Genomic DNA, 25,038 nt, shown 5'->3' with positions numbered 1-25,038 from the left:
ATATACTTTTTTTCAGAATTCAGAATTTATTTCCACAGATATTTAAAAATTTGACTGAAAGGCGGCACTGCAAGTAGTTTTTACATATTTATTTAAAGAATATAAGTTGTTGTTTTGAATGTGCACTGATTTCTTTGAAATTATATGCCTTGTTTTACAACATGTTTGCCATTTTGTGGATGTGCAAGTGAACATGGTATTTTGCAGAGATAACATGGAGAGACCTGATGTTACCACTGTCTTTGGCACCCAGTGACTTGAGAGGCCTAGTGGCCTTCTCTCAAAGATATATACCTTGCGCAGAATTGCCTCAAACTCTGCACATCACAGATAAGACACTGCACATGTAGATTGGGCAGGAGGGTTTATTGGATTAATGATATGAGACCGCTGGTCCATTAGGCACACAAGTAGTTGGATAAGCAGGATGAGCTGAGATAGGAAGAGCATTAGCATGGAGAGGGGAAATAGAGCAAAGTTCTTCAGTGAGTTACTGCACGCAAAATGCAAATATCCACATCTGTACCTGAAGCTTAAAAATATGTTTCTCTTCCCGGCTTGCTAATTGGGAGACATGTCATAATTTTATAGTAAGAATATACAAACCATGACATCACTTAGTCTGATGGGGAAATGTAAAAACAGGTGAATACAGTGAAATCTGCTATTAACCAAATACTTGGTTTTAGTTTCTGAAAATCAAAAAAGGCGAGTTTCCTCCAAACACTATTAACTTCTATTACACAGGATAACATTGCACTGATAAGGTGGTGCGACTTCCTCTGTGAAACACTGACTCTTCTGCAGTGATAAGAAGCTGTAAGTAAATAGTAATTTAACTAATAAAGGCATCGATACAGTCATTATGGGGTTATAAAACTGTATTTCAAAGATGTACGTGCAGGTTATACAAATATGAATGGCTGAACAAGATGTGCCGATGCATGACAACGTGCATAAAAATAAAAAAAGCCATTATGCCCATGGAGTGCTCTATCAATCACCAAATTTAATTTGCACAGTACTGACATAACCCCCGTGCACGGCAGCTAAGTATAATATAATTATTTATTAATCTTCTCGCATCGCTTCCAAATTCATGCAGGTTATGCGATCTCCTGTTGAAAACATTAATTGTAACCATTCTTCACTCCAGCCAACTTGTATATCTCGCGGTGTCTTCCAGTCTGCCAATTTAATGACACTCCGAGGAGCGGATGTGATCAGCGGACAGATAGCTCAGCCTTTCCGAGAGTAACTTTCTGCCGAGCCAGCACGGCCTGTCAGGGACATGAAACGCTGCTGAATCTACATTATTTATGAGCGTACCTTTAAAGCCCCCCTCCTTAATTATTCGCTCACATTTCCATGAAGTACACACGGGCCGTCCGCAACATTTAACGCGGGCGTGCGCGTCTGTGGGGGGAGAGGAAATCAGAGGGGTGGGGTCCGCTCGCGTTGCGTTTGGTTCACTGCTGACTTGACATTTCAAGTCGTAAGCGCTGTTTGTCCGACCACGGTTATCACAGATTTTACTTTGGCTCGTCCTCGGTTCGGTGCCATGTTCGTTGTGGCTTCCCATAACGCGGTTTGCTTTTTTTCATCCGCTCACGAGCACATCCTTTATTGTTTGCAGACAACACCCAACAGCCCATAAATGGCAGATTGAATTAGAGCACTTGAATGGACCAGCTGAAAATAGCCCTGGGTGAAACCGGGAAACGAAATGAGAAAAAAAGAGGGAAATTAAGTTTGTGTGTACGAACTGTGTGTTTTTGCTCTGCTTCCACAGTGCACTTAAAGGGGAATAAACCCATTGCTCAATCGGGCTTGAAATGACAGAACGAGATGCATAAAAGGACGCTGCTGCTGTTTGATGGATTTGAGAAGCTAAGACATGTTCCTAACATGAGACAATATCTACTTACTTTCTCCTGTAACTTGATACGTTTTCTTTACCACTAACCGTGAAATCTTATTACCACCCATGCTGCTCCCTTATAGTTTTGTCTGTCCTGTACTTGATCTCGTTTGTGATAGTTTCAGATCATACAGAATATGTTCCCCTTTCTGCTTTCCCTGGTGCAGTCAACATGCACCCGGCAAAATAGTACTGATTGCTAGGGGTGGGAATCACCAGAGATCTCACGATACGATACTATTGTGATTCTTTGTGTTTTTGGGGTACACTAATTGTTGCGATTCGACACTGTGGTATATTGTTATTTTTATTTCATTCGATAAACATAGCAAACTGATGTTCATTTGCGGGATAGCAGTGGTTGTTTTCCAGATGTTGCTATGTAGGCTAAGGGCACCTCTTGCTAATAACCTTTCATTCTGAAGGAAAAATATCTAAGGAAAATAAGTGAATACTCTTGTTTGAACTTTTTCCACAAGCGAGCACAGTATAAACAGAATAATCCATGACGGTATGTGTGGTTATATGATTTTAATGCACTCAGTAGCAGGTGGTTCTTTGCCTCCAGGTCATGAAATAAAAATAACATGCGTTACGAAATGTATATATTCAGATAAAATATCAATACTTGGCGCCTCTGTACCAATACTGCATTACGGACACAAGCACCACCTGGGATTTAGGGCCCCATGAAAAGATGTCACACTGGGCCCCACCACCCCAGGGCACCCCATCCCTGCACAATTGCTGTACAACTTTTTGAGGCCCCTGTCAGTCAGACCCCTGAGAATCATCCTAACTCGTCCCCCAAACACACACGCAGAAATGTATCAAATATCACTGTGCTGTTTTCCCCTTCCGCTACTGCTTATAATGACATGAGACGTGTTATATTAGCATATTATCCAGCATGAAATCCAAGAGACACTTCAGTCTTTGTTTGTACTTTGTTTTTTTGCTGACTGGCAAAGCTCATAACACCAATCAGCACTGTGCCCATAAGCATTCCAATAGGTGGCTAAAAGATTAGTCAAGCTCTCAATAGCTTTCAATTATTGTTAGAAAACAAGTAATAGACACATGGAACGTACCTTATAAGATAATAAGAAAATTAATGAGAGATGGCATACTTGTTGTTATAAACAAAATGTTTGTATACAGTTGTATACATTATTCAAATATGCATTTGCATTCACTTGAAAGGTAAAATTATGGGGCTGTGCTTTGTTTGGTTTTGTTCCTGAAATACATATTTGCTGAATTTATTCCTCATTTCTCCGGTAAGTTTATGTAGTCCTTTAATCGATTGCCTGAACAAAAACAGCAGCAACATTTCATGGTCGCGCCGGAAGACCAACTATTATTAATCAAGAAAATGACTGAGTTTGAGGTGCCCTTTAGAGCTCCTGCATGTTACGGGGGAACTGACGGCCGTTAATATTTAATGCATGCAAGTGTAGCGTGTCACACATTGATCCGCGCTTTCCCATTAGGTCCAATTAATTGAACCGGTGGTCAGGAGCTCGTTCGCTCGACGTGAAGCCCTGACACGTGTGCGAAGCGCTACAGCCGAGATTTGTAAACGCGCTGGTGTGGTGTGTGTTGTTTTTTTTGTTTTTTTTCTACCGCTGTCCAGCGTGCCTGATTCGGTCTCGCGTTTTCAGTCCATTTGCGATAATAAGCCGTATCTGCTCAGGACTCTTAGAGCGACAGACCGAGGAGAGCTTCATCCAGAAAATAGCGGTGTTCTGCTCGACGGGTCTGCCTTTGAGGGCCGGGTGCCCGGAGCATCGCCCGCGTCCATGCGAGAGAGCACCCCGTAAATATGCGCGCTCCCCGAGTGTTAACTGAAAATGACGAGGTCTCATCACCGGGAGAGTGCCGCCGTCAGGCTCCGCATCCAACCCCATTAACTGGGAACGACAGCAGAGGACAGGGAAGACAAGAAAGAGAGAGATGGAGAGAGAGATAGAGAGAAAGGGAGAGAGTAAGAGACAGAGAGAGAGAGAGAAAGAGATGGAGAGAGAGACAGAGAGAGATGGACAGAGCAAGAGAGAGAGAGAGAGAGAGAGACAGTGGAAAAAGAGGACAGAGTGTAACTGAGGGAGAGAGAGATGGGAATCCATGGTGGTGCAGCAGACAAATGTAGATGTGGGCGTATTACACAGTGCTGGGGCAGGGGTGAACACAGACACTGCACCCAGGCAAGGGACAGACATTAAAATGTGAGGAGAAGCACAAATCTCACATTACTGCCGCTCCATAATGGGCTAATTTACCGCACAAGGCTCCTGACTTCACTATGCAGCACATCTCGTGTATTGCTAGTAGTAAGGTTATGGTATTTCTGAAGTTAGCTAAATTAAGTTGAAAGAAAAAACAAAGCTTGCTCATAGGTATGGTATGTAAAGATACATTAATTCCACTCTTTACCAAGACAAAATGTGTCATGAAGCATGTCTAATCCAAACAATAAAACTGGCTATTTATAAGTTGAGTAAAATTCCCATGGTGCGCAGGAACTGGAGCCGTGGGCTATACATGGCAAATTGTGGTCACTCACTCACTCACTCACGGACAACCTTTGAGGGACGTTTTGTGGGACGCATGCGCAGGTGGTGCTTCGTTTAGTAGGATGCATGCCCAGGCGGCGCCAGCTAAAATGTGTCTGCACAAGCGAGTTGCGCCGTGGGTCTGGACGGGTCCATGCTTGTTTCTATTCCAACGGTAATTTTAACATGAAGATTTACATTCAGCTCTAGCCTCTGATATGGCTTCAGTGGTAATATTGTCTTTTTTCCTTGAATATTGTAAATCTCAGAAGTGCTATATAGAAATGATAATGATTGTTGTTGTTACCCTTAGTAACATATTTGTTTTTCATTATTATTAGAAGATTAAATTTAATCCTGAGTGTGTCCACATATACATTGCAAATACGCTCCAGATCAGTTTGGAAATCATTGATGCTGAATGCATGAATAATTGTACATACTTTTCCATAATCATTTATTGAATGTATTTATAGTGACTTCACCAAAAATGAAAAACTCTTTAACATCCTAATGGTAAATTGAATTCTTGTTCAATATGTCTTGTTTTGTTGATGTGTTGTTTGTGTATATACTTTTTTCCAATCGAAAATGAATCATAAAGATATTTCACATTGGTTTTGGTATTCAGACCAGTATATAATTTACAGAACAGATACTGTGAGATACAGATTAATTTGTCATTAGAATATTTTTAGTGCAAACACAGCACATTTTTATGGCCCAGAGGAGTGCTGTTCTATGGGCGCCATCTTGTCTTGACAGACAAGTAGGACTAACGTATGTGTTGTCAGGGGAACATTTATTTATTAAGTGGCCTTAGACAAGCAGTGCCCTAGCAAAGCAGTGCCCTAGCAAAGCAGTGCCCTAGCAAAGCAGTGCCCTAGCCAAGCAGTGCCCTAGCAAAGCAGTGCCCTAGCCAAGCAGTGTCCTAGCAAAGCAGTGCCCTAGCCAAGCAGTGTCCTAGCCAAGCAGCGCCCTAGCCAAGCAGTGCCCTAACCAAGCAGTGTCCTAGCCAAGCAGTGCCCTAACCCAGCAGTGTCCTTACCAAGCAGTGCCCTAGCCAAGCAGTACCCCAACCAAGCAATGCCCCAGCCAAGCAGTGCCCTAGCCAAGCAGTGCCCTTACCAAGCAGTGCCCTAGCCAAGCAGTGCCCTTACCAAGCAGTGCCCTAGCCAAGCAGTACCCCAACCAAGCAGTGCCCTAGCCAAGCAGTGCCCTTACCAAGTTGTATCGCAATGTTTTCGGTGGCCCTCCCTGGCCAATACCCAGGTTGGTTCATTTGAAGTCGAGTGACGATATGTCCCCAGTGCAGTGTGCTCCAGGCTATGTGCCTGAGGCTTTCAATTCAGCAGGCAAGGAACAGACAGACAGGCCTGAAAGGGAGGGCCGCATTGCTACATTACATTACAGGCATTTAGCAGATGCTCTTATCCAGAGCAACTTACACAAAATTATACATAGCATTTACATTGCATCCATTTATACAGCTGGATATATATTGAAGCAATGCAGGTTAAGGACCTTGCCCAAGGGTACAACAGCAGCGCCCTACCCGGGAATTGAGCCAGTTACAAGACCAGTTCATTACCCATTACACTACACTGCTGCCCGTGGCTAATATCACTGGATCACTATGGTGATAGTTAATAGAGGCCAGACAGAATGAGGATCTGCATAGACACAAAGTTCCTCAACTAAGTTCCATACAGGGCCATGCAACACTGAAGCAGGAAGAGGTTTTGTCCAAACTGCCCCGGGCCCTCATCTTTACCCCGGCTGACACCCGAGACGCATTCCGCCAGCGTAGCCTCAGTGAATAACGCGGCGTGATGATGACATTCCGGATTCCGCGGGTCAGGAAACGCCAGCTCATGCTGCTGTTTGGGGGTTTAGCCGCCCCAGAGATGGACCAGCGCTAGCGACGTGAATTGTTGTCTGGGCTAATGGCGTGGAACCCATTGCAGATAATGTCCTCATTGTCGGCTGTGGCGACACGGGAGCTGAGGCTTAACAGAATCATGAGGGCGAGCTGCTGGCATTGACGGACCTGCGCGGAGAGGTGAAGCCGAGGCCAGGCTGGAAACTGTCCAGTTTAAAGTGAAAGAGTTGCACTCTCCATGGACATACTGTACGCTGTGGCAGACCCAGAGGAGTGCTGTTCTATGGGCGCCATCTTTCGGCTCGTTAGCTCCACCCCCTGGCCGATTGGAGCTGGTGTGTGTTGCCCAGCTCCACACCTGAAGGGAGTCAGCTTGTAGCAGCTAGCTTAAGCTCCTGACAGTGCAGGTGTCGAATTTTAATGGGCTATTTGAATGAAAGAGGATTGTTAGATAGACTGTAGGTATGACGGAGTGGCAAGAGTCTTCACAATGAAGAGGAGGAAGTGATGGAAGGGCAGTATTGCAACATTGAAGAAGGAGAAGAAGAAGAAGAAGAATAAGCTAGCTTAATAGCTGTACCTGCGTGCAGCTCTGCATGTAGTACAAGCCATGGAAAAGAGCAGAGAGAGGGCACTGGTGCCGGAAATGGCCGCTTGATCCCCCCAGCCGCCAGTTTTCCTCCCTTGTGAATCCTTGTACCCCAGCTAATGCCCCTATAACTGCAACACTTACGGTAAAAATACGTTGCATGCACTCCACTCCACTGAGATATTAAGCTAGATAAAATAATGCGCACAAACATAAAAAAGGAAGAAAAGTCACATTTTTGTCCAATCAAAGAGTCCATCCACACAAACAATGCACATAGTGTACATAGCAACCAAAAAAAATGTTTCAATGATGTGGTTATGTTGTTTGTCTGTTTGAGTTATCTCAGCTAGCTATCATAACTATATTGTGAACACATGCTTCTGCAAAAACTTAAAAAGAACCAGAGCACGAGAAACTAAAATGCAGCCATACAGCCGAATACAGCCATTAATGTTACTTACGGCAGTGCGGCAGTGCTAGTGTTCTGTAAACTTGTAGTTTAGGCTAATTGAACAAAGAAAGGCTTATATTCAGGGTGTGAATTGGAGGGGGGAGGCGGGGTATTTTCTGGCCACTGCTCGAGTCATCCCCTCCTCTGATTGCCATCAGGCAGGGATGATGTTCACCCCCATTACAGATTGCACATACTGTAATGTTATGTTTTAGATGTTTGCTTTTTAAATGCTATTGTTCACATGCCACATAATGTAGTATGTGTCTGCAGCAATTTGTTTGCTATTTAAATCACATAATTGCTGACAACCACCCAACCACCCCTTAGCCCTCCTTCCCCCCACCCCCTCGACTGCTTCTGCATCTGTTCAGTGGGGGGTGGTGTTACAGATATATTTGGCCCCTGCACCTCTGAAATGATTCCAGCGACCCTGGCAGAGGGAGAAAGTTGTGAGCTCAGTGGTGGATTTGGAAGGCTTCTCGTGTTTGACCTTTGTTTGTTGGAGAACCAGGCCTGCGATTTATCTTTTTTTTTGTTGGTCAATCTGTACTGTGTTTGGAACTATTTTTGTATTTGGACAACAGTTTAGATTTTACTTCGGATTGTGGCTTGCACTGGTACTCAGCCCAAACTGGACGGTTATAGAGAAAGCTGAACCCATGTTGAGGTAGGCTCTGCGGAGGAGCTAGGGTTTTGTTTCTGTGCTGTGGTTCGAATCACAAAACCCAGCTGTCAAAATAAAAGTTTTTTTTTTCCCCCTGCATTTTTTGAAGCGCTACGAGCTGAGCCAGGAAAGCTGGGGGCTGTCCTGCACGTGCCCAACGTTAGAGACGCCGGAGCAGCGCGGCGCCTTAGCGCCCGCGTTAAGCACCCGCCAGGTTCGCATCTCGCCTGTCTGACGCGTGTGAGCCTCTGAAACCGCGGTAAAGATGCAGAATGGCACTAGCGCCTGGTCACACCCGCGCTCTGGGGAGTAATGACACCTCCAGGCTGGAGGCCATTCCGAGCGGGTCGTGACAGAGAGGGTTCGAGTGCTGCCTCTTGTGGAAAGGAGAGGCGAGAATGTGCGTCCCGTGCGGCTAACTGAGATGGAACGTGATTATGCACGGAAATAGTTCCATTTCAGGACAGCCATTTTTATAACGACCCTGCACAGAACAACTGTGTCACCAGTGCACTTCTCTGTTTAAAACTAGGGTGTATTGCAATTGCATAGACTGTTTAACATGGTAAAAAGGCTGTAGGTGATTGCAATAAATAAATAGCCAGGCCGCACCACGCCCTTGAATACCCTAAAACACTGGACCCCGCCTGCCATTTACAAATGAATACAACACACTGCTCAGGCTAGCATCTAGAAACATGACACGTCGAAAAAAGGTCATCGTTTTCATCTTGACTTTTGTGGAATGGTGAATTAAACATTATTGGTGCGGTTGCACCTCCTGTCACTGATGTGTTGCCCTTGTAGAACGTTACCCGAACGGATATCGTGATTACCAGCGCGGAAAAAAGTGAATTCCTTCCACAGCAGTTGAATTATGCGAAAGTTCCATCACACTCCAATGGGACTTAATGACTTAAAGTCCCAGAGAAATATAAACAATTTTCAGTGCGCTCTCCTATACAAATGTGTTTGTTTATTGGCTGATTTCATTTCTCAATCCATTTATTTCAGCTAGGTGGATAATTGAAAAAATTGTTTATTCCATTTTTGAAGCTTCTGCCAACTTTGTGGAGTCTTCAAATGACTAAACAACTTAAAAAGGTTTTTAGTAATATGCAAGGAACATTCAGTGTTAGACTGGCATGTATTTAATTACTACTTAATATAATAAAATATTTAAAGATTTATGCATTATGCATCAATAATATATAAAATATCCATGAGGATCATAATTAAACTGTGTTCTCGTGCATGTTTTATAAACAGACTTCAATCGCAGTCTTGCTTTTGACCGGACTAAAGCAGTGAGTCAGAGGAATAAGCAATACCGATCTTCAGGACCCTGGACAGCACTCAAGTCATTACTTAACTAGTAAAAAAAGATGCATTTCCTCAGGATGTCATTACCACCTTCATCATAGCTTACCTGCCACATTTTAATGAGAATTTGCAGTGAATCTAAGAAAAGATATACGTTTAATTCAAAGAACAAACATTCACAGTGCATGTTGGGTTATATCTTTATCTAGAATACTTTTATTTTGCCTTGCTCTGGCAAGCAGTGGAATTTTTAAAGGCAGAATTCTCACTATATGTGAGACAGAGTTTGGTTTATATTATTATTATTATTATTATTATTATTATTATTATTATTATTTCAGTGCAACATTGTGGTGAATAGGAGGCTTTGTCAGGGGATGATGAGTGGATGAAATATATTATTCAGTCTATCAAACAGTCTGAAGCCACTGCACTTACCAGAATGTCCTTGCTGTCAGGTCTGTTCCCAAGCTTCTTACTATGAGCTTCCCAATTATCTTAGATTTACTAGATTTTCTCATCTCCCCTGAAAATACACCAGCTTCAGTACCTGACAGCTGGTCAGCATGGCAATGGAACCTCAGGTATCAGAGATGCACTTTTAGATAATGTAGACTCACAGATGTTCTGTGATCAACTTGTGTTACTGCAATGTAACTTTAAGTAAATGAAAATAGACACAGGTAACCGTGTTTTAGTTTAGTATTTCAGTGACTGCAGCATTATTTCTAATAATGTTCTGTTAGATTGAAGGGGAATAAAAAGCTCTTTCCATGATGGACCGAAATCAGCGAGCACATGCACCAGCCTGTCTATGTGCGCATTTCACTCTTAGGCTGTTTCCATAGCAGGCAACTACCTATTGATTTTTTGGAAACTTTGAGAACTTGTTACTGTTGCCACAGATGCTCATGTTATTTCAGTCATTTCCCACTGATGCGCATCAGATATATTAATTAATGTAACACATGAAGGTTTAAAAAACTGTGATTTATTTTTTTTCTTTTGTTTTCCATGAGTTACTTTGCCATGACTGCTCCGGGACTTCAGCCAATATTTTCCGTTGTCAATCTCCCAGCCTTGCTGATCAGTAATCTGTAATGTTTTTTCCTTTAGAACTTACCAGAAATGACCATTTCACATCTATTCCTCTAAAAAATATTCTTCTGGGTGGGCATGCCCCCGGACCCCCTGAGAGGGTTGCACTTCTCGGGGTCTATGCGTTCCAGCCCTCCCCAATATTCAAACTAAAGTTACGCCCTTGTATATGCCATTCCATTGGTTATTAGGTGAAGGGTTCAGATAAATATGCATGGGATGAAGCTGGTAAATTGAATTTAATTTGAAAAACCTACAGTTACCGCCGGAGAAGAAATTTACAAAATTTACAATCCCTAAACAAACTACCCTATGTTCAAGAACAGCCAGTGGACTTTGAAGCAAGGACTAGCTAAATGGATATCTTTGTTGGGCTAAATCGGATCGTTCTGAAGGTTTGAGTAAATGGTTTGCTAAGCTCAACACAGTTCAATGGTTAGCTGAGAGTAGACTAGGCTTTACATCACCATAAAGGGAAATGTCCAGCAGAATTATATATTTTAGGTTTCATGTACATTTTGTTGATTAATGCTCATGTCCTTGGCTTTACTTATCAAAAGCCTTTTACGGCATGTGTGTAGTCTATGCTGTAGGTTTGCCATGTGCTTCAGAACTCGCGTATGATTGGTTCTTGGCCCACCCAATCTTTTCACAGCCAACCCAAATATTGATTTCTGATGAGGCCGCTGGGTTTCAGTCAGCATTACTGTAAAATGTGTGAACAAGTATGGAGCTAGTCATTCGAGTGTGATTGATCTCAGTGTCATGCGATCATGGATTTGATCGCACATAAACAATGATAATGGTGAACCTTTCATGTACAACAAATTGTTTACTAATAATTTTATCCGCACCAGAGTGCGGGACCTTATTGTTGTCAATCATGACATCATTGCAACTTGTCCATTTACTAACCGCCCCCCACCCCCCCCCCCCCCCCCACACACACACACACACACACACACTTCAAAACTTGTTCCAGCCCCACTGGATGGTACCCACCCCCAGCATCTTCAATGTTTCCTTGTATCCCATTATCAGGGATCAGTGCTTTCCCGTTAAATACATAATTACTCACACTATCTCTGTGTGTTTTCTGCAATCACTATCTGAGGCTCCAAAGTGAACAGTCTGCAGACAGATTATCTCGAATCTTGATATAAAGATCGCAGGGGACGGGGACGGCGACGGCCTTTGAACTTCTCTCTGTACTCAACACCATTGGGATGGGACCCCCAGTGCGCTCTCGCTAATTTGGAGGAGGTAATTAATTAGCTTACCGGCTGTATTCTGATTGGGGAAAGGGGGGGAAGAGATTACCTCCTGCTGTTTACCGCAATCCATTGGCAGATGTGCAGTAAAGAAAATCTAATTAGCCGTCGTTGATGCGGGCAAGTTAAAAATACGTGTGTACATTCATTGGAAACAAATCTGTTAGCGTCTTCCTTTTTGCGCACCTTGTGTTCTGCATTTCAAATCCAATCAGTCATTCCCTATTATCCTGGCTGACAGACACATGGTAATGCAGGATACAAGTTCAACAGACGTGTCAATCTTTTTTTATGAAAAGGAGAATCCACTCATTGATGAAATTTCAGTTTGATTCTTGATGTGACTTTGATGACAAGGAATGTGTTCTGCATTAAAACGCAATTACAAAGTTCTGAATGATTGCATTCTTTCTCAATTACACTGAACACATTCATGAAGACCTGACAGGAAACAATTTATGAGAGCTCACTTTTTTTTTAACTTTTTGTTGAAGCCTATTATACCAGAACCGGTAAAGAACTCCAGCTCTGACTTGTCTTAATGAGATCCACTGTTTCATGCTTTTATGGTCTGTGAGCACAAAGGTGCATAAAAATAGAAAATGAAGTGACTGAAAAGTGTTCATTTTGTTTTCACGTTACATTACACCGCAGGTGTTAAAATCAGGAGTGAGCATCACCAGTGATGCCTGTGCATTCACAGACGCAGGACTTTGATTGACGGCAAAAATGTTCAGAGATGCACTGGTCCCTCCGAATCAGATTTTTGTCTTCAAATGCAAAGCTTCTGTAGACAAGGGAAGTGTCAGTGTTGAAGGTACAAAAGAGATGGTTTTGATGAAAAAACAAAAGAAGAAAAGCAGCTGTCTTCTTTTAAAAAAATAATCATTCTGTTTGTGAGAGAGGTATGTCTCTCAGCACGTTTTTGTATGAGAATCACACGCACCTGACCTGCATGGTCGGTTACTTCAAATCCACATTCCTCCCTGCGATTAGAGCCTGCTTATCTTGATCATAGCTCAAGTGATCAACAGCTCCAGACTTTGCAATCACCAGAAAAAAAACTGGTTTGAGGACTGGGAAAATACGGATGAACACTCATTCTATTTCCGAAGTATATTTCTGCGGCTCAGCTCTGCAAAAGCAGCCGTTCGTGACTGTGTGCCCATTAGACCATGTGAGAGGAGGCCCAAACAGCAAGCAGAAATCTGGAGAAATGAAAGATTACTGGACTGGACTGAAGTAGGATATTCCTGATGTAGAGTGTCTTTTCTTAATTGAAATAAATTGATATGCTTGTATATCCTTGTGTTCTTTGTGATACAAAAATGCACTATTGGTTGCCAAAAAGCAATGAACAGACATTTATTTATTTATCAAATATATAATAGGATGTTATTGCCAATATTTATGATATTGTTTTTAACTTAATGATTCAGGGTTATTCAGTTTAGTGAGGGTAAGAATATTTTAAGAAGGGTTTACTAATACAGCTATGGTTAACACTGCTCGAGGCAATATGTTAGCAGGACTGCAGTTTCGAGCACATTATGAATCTAGCGTTAATAACTCTGAATGTCGGAGAATGCTACAAGTACACTAGTACTGCACAGTACTACAGTAGCTGCTGACCTGGATAATTAGTAGGAACTTTACCCATTCAAAACACAGCAACGGTGACAGTACACAAACATAGTACAGCCTCAGCATAGCAACAGTGACAGTACCCAAGCATAGCACAGTCACAGCATAGCAACAGTGACAGCGCACAAGCATAGTACAGTCACAGCATAGCAACAGTGACAGTACACAAGCATAGCACAGTCACAGCACAGCAACAGTGACAGCGCACAAGCATAGCAACAGTCACAGCATAGCAACAGTGACAGTACACAAGCATAGCACAGTCACAGCATAGCAACAGTGACAGCGCACAAGCATAGTACAGTCACAGCACAGCAACAGTGACAGCGCACAAGCATAGTACAGTCACAACATAGCAACAGTGACAGTACACAAGCATAGAACAGTCACAGCACAGCAACAGTGACAGCGCACAAGCATAGAACAGTCACAGCACAGCAACAGTGACGGTACGCAAGTATAACACAGTCAAAGCACAGCAGTGTAGCCACAGAAAACAAGCTTCCATAAATTGCGTACATTATTACAAAGAGCAGTAACCTCGCCCAATTAGTGCCACGACCATCGCACCACAGGTCATCTGTGTTCTCAAGCTCTGTGGCTTCCAGCAGTTTCCTCTTTGTCCTCCTTAAAACGATGAATGTTTCATCGCAGTAAATTGTCTGTAATGTAGAACATCTCCTGTATCGATCCCTGGATACAGGAGCCAGCCAGTATTTAAACAGCAATTGATTTCTATCCTCGCAATGTGTTTGGGGGCATTGATTTAGCGCCGCCGCACCTGTGAAGCCACTAATCAGTTTTGCGACAGTTCGTCAAAATGTTATTATGGGTGTAAAGTGGGGCGGGGGCCGATCCGTCTGAATTACGCGCTAGTCTATCTGAAACCCAGTGCTCATCAGCATTCATAACATTAAGGAGGAACAGCGCACGATGTCAGACCCACCCTATTTACACAATAAAAGACCCGGTTACCTTTGTTTGGAGGGTTAGCAAAAGCAGTGATGCAGACGATGACCTAGAAAACATGCACAAGGTCTATAGTCAGAGGTAGCATTCACAATCATTAAAACAATGTTATCAGTTAGCGATTAATGATTGTGTGTATGACTTTCAACTTCATAAGGTAATTACTTGCAAGGTGACAGAAATTATACTTACAGATAAAGAAAGGGACTCTTCTTTCTATGTTAGATACAGCAAGTATACCAACTTAATTTCTTTATATGATTGACTCTTTATATGATTGACTCTGTAGTCTGTAGAGGCCTATGGACTGTGCATTTATTACCGCTTGGTGAATGATGAGTCCTATTAGTTCAGTTGATACCATTTCTGATCTTTACAGTCCACGGATGAGGCAAAGCAATCTTGAATCTGGTTTGGTTTAAATGATCTTTTTTGTTCAGATTGAGTGACACTAAACAGGCTGCTTCAGGTATGTCTCATAATATTGCATGACTGGTCCTGGCTTTAGAGTGTGCCCTCCTCCCGATTGTCAAATAAGCACAGCGGGGCGGATAATAACAACCACAAGAAAATTTGAAACAAATTATTTTTCATCTTTCCTGTTATTTGTTCATGTTGACTGGGTGTTATTGCGATATTACGGCACTCTTGAGATACACGCTGTAAAAGGACAAGCCTTTTCCCATATTCCTATCTTCTTCTTTTTTTTCTTCCTGCAGGAGCTAGGGGCTCAGCAGTTTAAACTGAGAACGTGCTTCTTGGCAAATTTGTCTGGTTGTCAGGGAAAGCATGGGGTTGCTATGTGAATCTAGTTTTGCTAATGGTGGAAGCAGTCTTGGTGCTGTGCAGAATGGTGACAGATGCATTAGGCGCAGAGACACTTGACCAATGACAAATCATAAAGCGCTTGCAATAAGATGGGGTGTTTAAACAGACATGGACTTGTCTGGACTCGTCAATGCCCTTTTGGCCACCATTCAACAAAAAAGAAATACTGAGACCACATACTTCATTAGAGGAAAAATTCTCTTTGTGTAGCTTAAATACATGCACCTTACCACTGAAGATCAACACTAGCTATACCCAATATATTAGTATCAGTAATCATACCTATTCATAGCCATTCAGAAGGAATACTTAGATTAGATTTAATGAGCAAATATGACGTCTACATTGACTTTTCATGTAGACAGAACTTTCACTTTTTCAGAAATACAACAGACTTTCAACTGAATTCCACACTTAGGCCTACTTCGCCCGGATATACATAATCAGGTCGTTAGGTTCGAATGCCTCTTATGAGTAGTCTGTTTTGGCTGAGCAAACACACTACTGAAATCACTGGCACAGAGGAAAGAGAGACCAGGAGAGAACATTACTACCACGGCTCTTAAAGCAGAAAAGGGTGTCCAAGGCAATATTCCAAAACTCCTATAATGATTTTTTAATCAAATTCTGCCAATTCAGATTGGGCACTGTAAAGAGACCTGAGCGCTTTGGGATCCACTAATCAAATATGACTGTAATGAGGCTATATTTCATCAGCCTGGACACATGTCTGTTTTGCAGCTTTAAAACCCCTGTGGAAATCTATGGAAATCTCCTGGAGCAGCTGGCATACTGGTCACTATTCTGTATGCCAGGGTATTATATATACATATATGTATTTTTTTTAATTTTTATAAAGAGCAGGGCAGATTATACGAGTGTTGTGGTTCCTGCAATATAGTGAAGAAGGGAATCAACTGTGATGTACAAATAGTTTTAATTTTATAACTATTTAGCAAATTATAGTGAACCCACTGTGAGAGTAAAAGCGTAGCCGTCTTTAATCAACAAATACCCATGGAAGATGATTATGTTGTTATATGAAAATTCTATAATACGCCCACAGTTTAAATGTATCAGACTGGGAAAGTGCATGATAAAGAAAATGTGAAGTCAGTTAGCTTTTTATGCTATCAAATATCCGAGTCATTTTGTCAGAGTTTTGGAAATGAAGTCATTTTTAACTTGATCCTCAGGTACAGTGACTGCATTCTTAATAACGGTTTTCCGATATTTTGAGAGCTTTTTGAGCGTTTCGAGATGAGAGGACCGCGGAGCGGGATGATGGGAAGAGGTCTGCGCTTTCCGCTCACGAGTGGTGACATCAGAGGAGCTGATGGGCAGAGATTATATGCTGCGTATCGATTTCGAACGCCACTCCTTCCTGATGAAGGTCTTTAGAAAGATTGCGCTCCCTTGAAAACGGAAAAAGGCTCGTACAGCCACTTCCTACTGACACGAGTACATCCCCTGTCTTTACTGGCTCCCGCTAAGTAAATCCTGCAGTTTCTCTGTGGATTGTATCTGAAGCCTCGCTCTAACTAGCTCATTTTCCCCACATATCTCAGCATCTTAAGAATATTGTTGAGACAACAGAGTGATAACAAATGACTACTATGTGAGGGGAAGTTATGGAACAGTTGCTGGGGAAGAAGGTACAGGGACATGCTTTCTAATGTGATAATGAATACGAGGAGACCGTATGAATGCTCGCGCTTTATTCAGAAAGTATTGTGGACGTTCGGGCATTCAGTTTAAAAAAAAAAAAATCTTGTTACAGTCTTTTTTTCCCCCCCCAATGCACAATTCATTGCCTTGAACCTGCTGTCCATCATCAGTTTAATACAGGTTCCACTCCAGTAAGGTGCAGTGGGTTTGAGATGGAGTCGATAATGTGTTTATTTATATTCAGTACAGTACATCGTTTCTGAATAGAATGTATAAATCATCTGGATTCACGAAAGAAAGAACAAAATAATTGTATACACTCATCAACCTTTTATTGGGTACACCTATCTAGTACCTGGTAATGTTCTCTTTTGTCTCCAGAGCAGTCTGAATTCTTTCCAGTATGGACTCAAAAAGGTGCAGGAAACATTCATGCACGCAGTTCCTTCAGATTTTTCGGCCATATGGTCTAGCTCATCCCACAGTTGTTCTATTGGATTCAGATCTGGGGACTGTGCAGGCCATTGGTATAAATAGAAGTCACTGTCATCTTCGTGGAACCAGCTTGAGCTGATTTGTGCTTTGTGACATAGTGCATTATCCTTATGGAAGTACCCATTTGAAAAATGGTAAACTGTGGCCATATAGGGATGTACAGCAACAATGTTCAGCAACAATGCTTAGGTGTGCCGTGGCATTCAAATAATGCTCAGTCAGTGATAAGTGGCCTAAGGGATGAAAAAAACAACACTTTTGTCCAATGCCAGGTCATCTTGTGAAGTTTGTGTTTAAGTCTGTATTAAGTCAAAATAGTTTGCATTAAAACCCTGACTTATTCACCTAGTGTAGGCCATTGAGCCATTGAACTGCAATATGATTCATCACCCATTGCTTGGAGGTTATGCATGCCATGAAGAAAGAGTGTCCAGGGTGTAATTAATGGCCTGTTGATAATTTGGATTTGTTTTCATATTGGCAAAACTGTAAATGTCTTGCAGTCCAAGTGGAGCTGAATTAACACGTGCTACTCTTTACCATTCCCACACTTGGGACCTCAGGTAGAAAAATCCTACATTTCTGGACTGTCCTTTATGATTCCTGGGATGGCGGCTTGCCTTGCACACTTGACCCCCTACAGGCGTCCCTCAAGGCTGCATACTTGGCCCCCTCCTCTTTTCCATTTACAAGCAATTTCGTTGGTCTGTCATCTCCTCCCATAGTTTCTCAAATCATTTCAATGCTGACAATACTCAAATTTTCTCATCTTATAGCTGGTTATGAATGTGATCTGTTTATATTCATAATTTGTCATTTTGGTCCCCATTAGCATAATGAACCTGTAGCAGTGCTTTAGTGACATTGTGTCTGTACAGGCTGGTCTATACCGTTGTTGGCCAGGTCTTGCATTATTGCTCCTATTAATCAGGTGAATCAGTTAATGTTGGTCTTATGTAGTAAGTTGGTCTGGATAAGAGCATCTGCTAACTGAATGTAATGGAATGAAAGAGATTAAAATTTGCTTTGGTTTGTCTGACCGATTTTGGGAGCTTAGGTTAAATGTGAGAATATTTTAAAAATGATTAAACTTGGAACATATTCTATATTTCATCAGCATACTTGCCTAACAAAGGCACAAAGGGATTTCGCCCCCTTTTGCTTTGGGGTGAAAGCATGGAAGGCACCCAGGGGAAATCCAAAGCAGCCTAAACAAGGAACATGCCACTCAGACAGCATTTAAAATGTGTGTCATAGCAGAACAGAAAAAGGCTAGGAACCGAAAAGCATAATGAGAGCGCACTGACTTGTGTTAGCAGTATTCTCAGTTTTGTGGTGTCTTCAGGCTAATTGAGCATATATCACATTCTCGCACTACAAGCGGCTGAACTTTGCAGAAGAGGCAGAGCAGATGAAGGTAATGACTATCTGCGCATTAAGCAGCCGAGCCCCCGGAGCGCGGCGCTCGCTAAATGGCAATGAGCAAAGCGCAGTTTGACATCGAAGCCGCGCGCTCCGCGGCTCAGAGCGAGCATCGCGCGGAGCGGCTCGCGCGGTCGTGCTCGCGCCGGCCCGCTCGGGGCGCTGCTCGCCGATCGGGACCGCCGTTCTTGGCGAGCAGGGTGCAGCAGCCCAGTGGTTGGCTAACGCGCGAGAGGCCGAGCTGACTGACAAGCTCCCCTCATTCCACCAGTCCGAGCGCTCCAGGAGACCGCAAATAAGCTAGCAGATCTGTGCTCACGTTGAGCCGCACTGTGCTCATCTGTTCAACATGCTTTTATACGGGTAAAATGTAGACAAGAAGGATGAAAATGCAATATGCATAACTTTCAGTTTATATTTTACCTTAAGCAAAATAAAAACCACATTCTTTCTGGCTGGAATTTTTGGCATGTAGCGACAAGGTGTTCTTCAGTGCATACATTGTTAATTTTACTAGCTCTGGAAAATGAATGTACATCAAAAATGTAGATGTTAATGACCAGTCATTATATTAAATCAGACAGTTAATTATTATTGCTAGTTTTAAAATGCAAGAAATTGAATTCACTTTTTGAGGAACCCAGCTCTGTGTATATTGTCTTCATCATCAGTGTTTAATCCATTGAACATGTTGTTTTCTAAGCCACAACAGTCAAGGATTCCAAACAGATTTAAAGAATCGTTGACAATGTAAAGGAGACATGTTGATTTTCCCTATCTATTGGTGCAGTGGAGGACATCAGTTCAGTGAAATAGCTGGCAATTACGTTAATCAGTCCAAATTAACTTGCACTGGTCGGAATTTGTGAAGAAGGCACTGTATCAAATGCCAGTATTAACCAGAGGGCAATATGTTCCGCATTTCAGATAACCAAAAGCAAACTGAAAAGACATGGCTTTCAGAGTCTGTGGAAAATGACTCACTCATCTGACGCGCTCGCCTTAGTGCATTACTGTCAGGACAAAAAAAAAAAAACAACAGCAACGCACTGGAGCTAGAAAAATAAGCGATTTCCGTTGAAATTTGAGAAATGAAAATGGCAATGACATTTTTGTAAATGTGTTTTTTTTTGTTTTCTTCAGTGAACTTTTGTAAGAAAGAGGCTGAGCTGGTTAGCACAATAGACAGCTTAATGCTGCTTTGAGGGGGAAAACATGTACCGGAGTGACATAAACAATAAGGAAGGACAAACTTTGCCGGAGATGTATTAATCATTTTGCGTCAATTCAGTTCAACTTGGCTATTGGCTCAAAGGGCCAGACCACATGAGCACAGCCATCACATTAACTCACAGTTGAAGTTAATGGCAATTTTATAGGGAAATAATAGACACTGGAATTATTTGTCAGAAACTGTCATTTAACAAGGGTTAAATGGTTATTAGCTGGCTAGGTGTATTTGACAATTATGAGAGAGTTAATGAGAACTCTCTCATTGCCTACCAATGCCTATCTTGTCAGTAGCCCCCTTGGATAGCTGTTTAACTGGACAAGGCATGACTTCACTTGAATGTAGACATTTTACCACAAAAATGCATTCTTTAAAATGCCTCTATGTTCCCTGAGATTCATGTTGCCTCATGGAATGCAATTAAACACAACAGCAGTTATACAAATACAGGGAAACAAGGGACAATATGCCGAACCACCCACAGTGACCCTATTGATTTGCACCTGGAAGTCAGCAAACGGATGGGGTCAGAGTTCAGATTATTTTAACTTTGTTGGAACTGCTTGCAGCCCAACACATACTTAGGCAAAGCTGTATAGGTGAACACAGTTGCTGCCTGAATGGAAAGTAATGGCTTGCTATGTGTAGTAATGCACGCCGTTATGATTTGAGAACATTTATTAGTGACCCCTACAGGTGGAGCCAACTAACTGGTATGCCAGCGTGGGTATTAATGCAAGTAGCTATTATGAAATTCTCATTTCACAAGTTACAGCTTCATCACCTTCAGTGAAGCTGTTGTGGCTTTTTAGAGGACTGATTCTATATAATAAAAAAATCTCAAAAGTGGCATCAATCCAGATTTATAATCATTGCAAACCACCTGTTGTGACTAAACATAGAGACAACATACTTGGAGAAATAACTAGGAATTTGTTTTGCCATAAGGACAAGTGCATGTTGCCATGGTGATATAGATGCTTTCTGGTTCAACACCAACATGATGACAGACTGCATGATAGATTGAGGCTTTTAAAATAATAAAAGTTTGACCGCAACATTTAATCATTGAGTAACTTCAGAAGGGTGTCATCAACCAATCAGAGGCTTTCCACGCACAGGGTGCTCTTCCACCTACAAATTGATAAAATTCACCCACTTTGTTTACCATTGATTGAAAAAACAACTCCTATGCTCATGTGAATATGCAGCTCCATACCTGTGTTGGTTCTTTCAGTTCACAGTGAAAAACTGAAAGAATTGGGTACAACTTCAACTTGATTACAACTTGATTACAATTACTAGATTTTTTCCTACACTGTTCCAGCCCACCGCAAAATGTTGTGATATAAAGTATTTGGGGAGTTTGCTACGGAGGAAAACGGGACATACATGAGAGATCCATTTCCATACCCCCCCCTTCACCCCACGCCCCCTCGCCCCCTCTCACTTTCACTCACGCTCACACACACACACGTACATACGCACGCACGCATGCACGCACGCACGTTCCAGTGCGGGAAACAGAACATCCAGACTGTTCATTAAGATGGAAAACTTGCAAAACCACCGTCTGCAAGTAAGATAATTAATTTGGTTAATGGGATGCATTCGTGTTTTAAATTAGCCCGCTGGAAGCTTCTCTGATGCACCCCTTCATAGCGTGTGCATTCACTCAGCTAATGAACCATGACAATAACAAGGACAAACATAGCGGAGTGAATACAATGCTTATATTTTTCCAAGAGTTATATGGGCCTGACGGTCGTCATCAGTTGCTACTTAACTGTCCAATCAAATTAAACGAATGGTTTCATACACTAGAAATGCGTACACGTTATATCCGGGACACATCAGCCCTCGATGCCAGTCGAAGCTGGGGTTATCAAATGGAAAGCCACACTGACGTGGTCTTGGGCCTCAGACCGTACGTACCGAATCGGATGTAATCGAGGAGACGGGCAAATCAAAAAATGAGCACCGTGGCACGGATGTGTAAATGAACGTGACAGACCTGTTCAGAGGCGGACAGTAAATCCGCCCCAGACCCTGAGCGCTTTTCTGTAGCTTGGTGGGAGCAGAGAGGACTTACCAGCGCCATGCTAGACAACTATGCCGTCTACACCTGGTTTTTGCATTTCGTCTTCTCCCAGTTGTGATCCACAGCCAGACAGCATGAATCTGAGGCTCAAATGGTTGGCTGCCTGAGGTACCATAGAGTTCAGAACCCCAAAAATGTGCATTTCTTTATCAAAAGAACTCAGAAATGATCATCGGAAATTCAAAATGGGGAGGGCCAGTGGAGAGACCCACTACTGTCTGGTGAAATGCTTTGATGCACCCGGAAGAATTTTTAGGCCGTACGCTCTTGTTATCGTTGCAGAGGTTGCTGTGCGACTTTGATAAAGCCGAGGCAATCATAGCGCATTCGTTTCTTCGTCAGGTTCAATTCGGAGTAAACCGTGGAGCCGTTCTGTCAGACATACCCAGAGAAACTGGCGTACGGGCGCTAGGGCTGGGCGGTATACCGCGACGGCAATTATCGAATGCGATAACGATCATCGGCACCGCGTGGTGCGTTGCCTTTCTTTTCATCCTTCTCTTTCTAATTACACGTGACGTGGTGGTAAACATCCCAACTTCAGAGGCCGTCCGAAATTCTTCCGGGAAAAAAAAACATCACCGCTGTTACCTATTGGGTGCCGATAACACAGCCAATCAGTAGCAAGGCCTTGCAGCTTTCTTGTGATCATGTGATGTGTCGTTGTCAATCACATGAAAGCTGCAGGGAAGGCGACAATAGAGAAAAAGACTAAAAGAAAGGCAATGCGCCACGCGGTGGCGATGACCGTTATTGCGCTTGGTAATTATCCTAGCGGTACTTCGCCCGGTGCTAAGGGGCGGGGGTGGGGTCTTTTGGAGGTTCACGTCCTGCGCGGGGAACTAAGGGAAGACTGGCGTCTCACATCCGCGCTTTCCTCGTTCGGGGGGAAGAGGCTCTGATTGATGTTTTTATAAGTAAGACCTTGCTCTGCCTCACCCCAGGGCTGCACCTTGGCTTCCTGCAATCAGTCACATATCATTTCATTCCCACCTCACAGCCTGGTGGGAATACTGTGTGTGTGCGTGTGTGCACGTGTGGGGGTGTCAGTCTGAGAGCATGTATGTGCATAGACGTGTGAGAGAGTTATTTAATTAAGCTTGACGGAAATGCTGTATCTGTGTGTTTGCGTGCATGTGTGTGTGTGAGTATGTGTGTGTGTGCGCATGCATGCATGTGAATGTGTGTGTGTGTGTGTGTATGTGTGTGTGTGTGTGTGTGCGCGTGGGTGTGTGTGTGTGTTTGTGTTTGTGTGTACGCGTGTGTGTGTGTGTGTGGTGGGAAGCATGTAATTAAGTAGATAGCTTCTCCAATAAATCACTAAGAGTTGCCTTCCTCTCTTTACACAGTGAAATGATTTTTTAAAAGGCTGATAATGGTCAGGCTGGAATTAGGCACGGCTACGCAAGCTGACCGGAGCGTCGGAAGGAGGTTCAGACAACGAGACAACATCAAGAGCCCTCCTGCCATTAACGGGCAACCGACCAGATCTGAGGGAGGACTGTAAATAAGACTGTGATTAGGATGGGGGCTGTGGTTAGGATGTGGCTCTGACCTCGCACACCGTCAATCACGCTGTACAAATGATCAGCAGGCGCTGAGATGCCTCTGAAGCAGGTGCCAGGGTCCTGTCTGTCAGGGCTGTGGCCAGCCTTCTGATGGATGGTGAGGTAATAAAGACAGGTCTCTGCTCCGTGTGCCTGTAACTAAAGGCAGGGGTGACTGACTGTGTGAGGAGGTTCCTGATGTGGGGAGGTTTCGGTCGGGGGTCACCGCCAGTCGACAGGACAAATGTGTTCATCACACGGGTCAGTTCTGACATTGTGCGCGCTCTTGGAGCATTTACGTCTCACTTCACTAATTGAAAAAAAAATAGCCAATTTCCAATTGCTGCAGAAAAGGTAAAATACTCACTCAGATCCATATCTGTTTGATTGTGTGAAGGGTTGGGATGATGTGGTTGTCAGCGTATGGTGTTTCAGTGTGTTTTTTTGTTTTCAAATACTGGAGGAAATCATAAAAAATATATATTTTTGTCTAAACTTTCACTTAAAAAATGTATTGCTTTATTGATCAGAACATGGGTTGAACTAGCGGTTCCCAATCAATATGACAGCTAGGAGCATTTTGTTTTCACGTAGGTAGGTGTGTACTGTTACTCATAGCAACCAATACATTTCATATAATAGAATTATCATATTTTGGCATAATGTATGATACAAAACATTCAGTTGAGTATAATTATTTTTACTCAGTTGAATAAAAATAATAAACTGGCTAAACCTCATGGTTATATCTTGAATGTGTGTGTGTGTGTGTACGTGTGGTGTACAATCGGGTTGTATTGGGGTGGGATTAGGCTGTCTTATTAGCATTCATGTAAAAACCTGCATTTCCCAGGAACAAAAACGTTGAGCCCAGGTAATTGTGAAGAACACACATGAAGCACCACAGCATGTATGGACGGAGTGTGGCGCAGTGGGTAAGGAACTGGGCTTGTAACCGAAAGGTCGCAGGTTCGATTCCCGGGTAAGGACACTGCCGTTGTACCCTTGAGCAAGGTACTTAACCTGCATTGCTTCAGTATATATCCAGCTGTATAAATGGATACAATGTAAAAAAGTTGTGTAAGTCGCTCTGGATAAGAGCGTCTGCTAAATGCCTGTAATGTAATGTAATGTAATGCATGCAGTGGAAGAGCGTGATCTCAACCTTGCCATAAGCCGAAATTTCTGTGCAGTTCATCATAACAAGCTATAGGTACTGACGCCTTGAATCGAAACAGCTATTCATGCCATAGGCGCTGTATTCTTTAAAGAAAATAATAATAATATTAAAAATATTATTTTAGAACATTTGAAAATCCCTGGGTCAAACATTGTTTGGATAACCTAATTTAGTTCTTTAAAAAAGGAAAATCTCA

The 25,038-nt window shown here is 42.7% G+C and overlaps 1 long non-coding RNA gene across 1 annotated transcript in view; it reads left to right on the top strand.

Moving 5' to 3' along the window:
- LOC118214472 overlaps window positions 1-24,374 on the top strand; it is a 265,667-nt gene extending 241,293 nt beyond the window's left edge. Inside the window, exon 3 of the long non-coding RNA XR_004762623.1 lies at window positions 23,465-24,374. This is a non-coding gene — a long non-coding RNA (uncharacterized LOC118214472). The remainder of the gene's footprint in view (window positions 1-23,464) is intronic.
- Window positions 24,375-25,038: the final 664 nt, after the last annotated feature.

Source organism: Anguilla anguilla, chromosome 15, assembly GCF_013347855.1.
Source record: "Anguilla anguilla isolate fAngAng1 chromosome 15, fAngAng1.pri, whole genome shotgun sequence".
Lineage (NCBI taxonomy): Eukaryota > Metazoa > Chordata > Actinopteri > Anguilliformes > Anguillidae > Anguilla > Anguilla anguilla.
The sequence above is the reverse complement of the archived record's forward strand: the minus strand, read 5'-3'. Positions and strand labels throughout refer to the sequence as shown.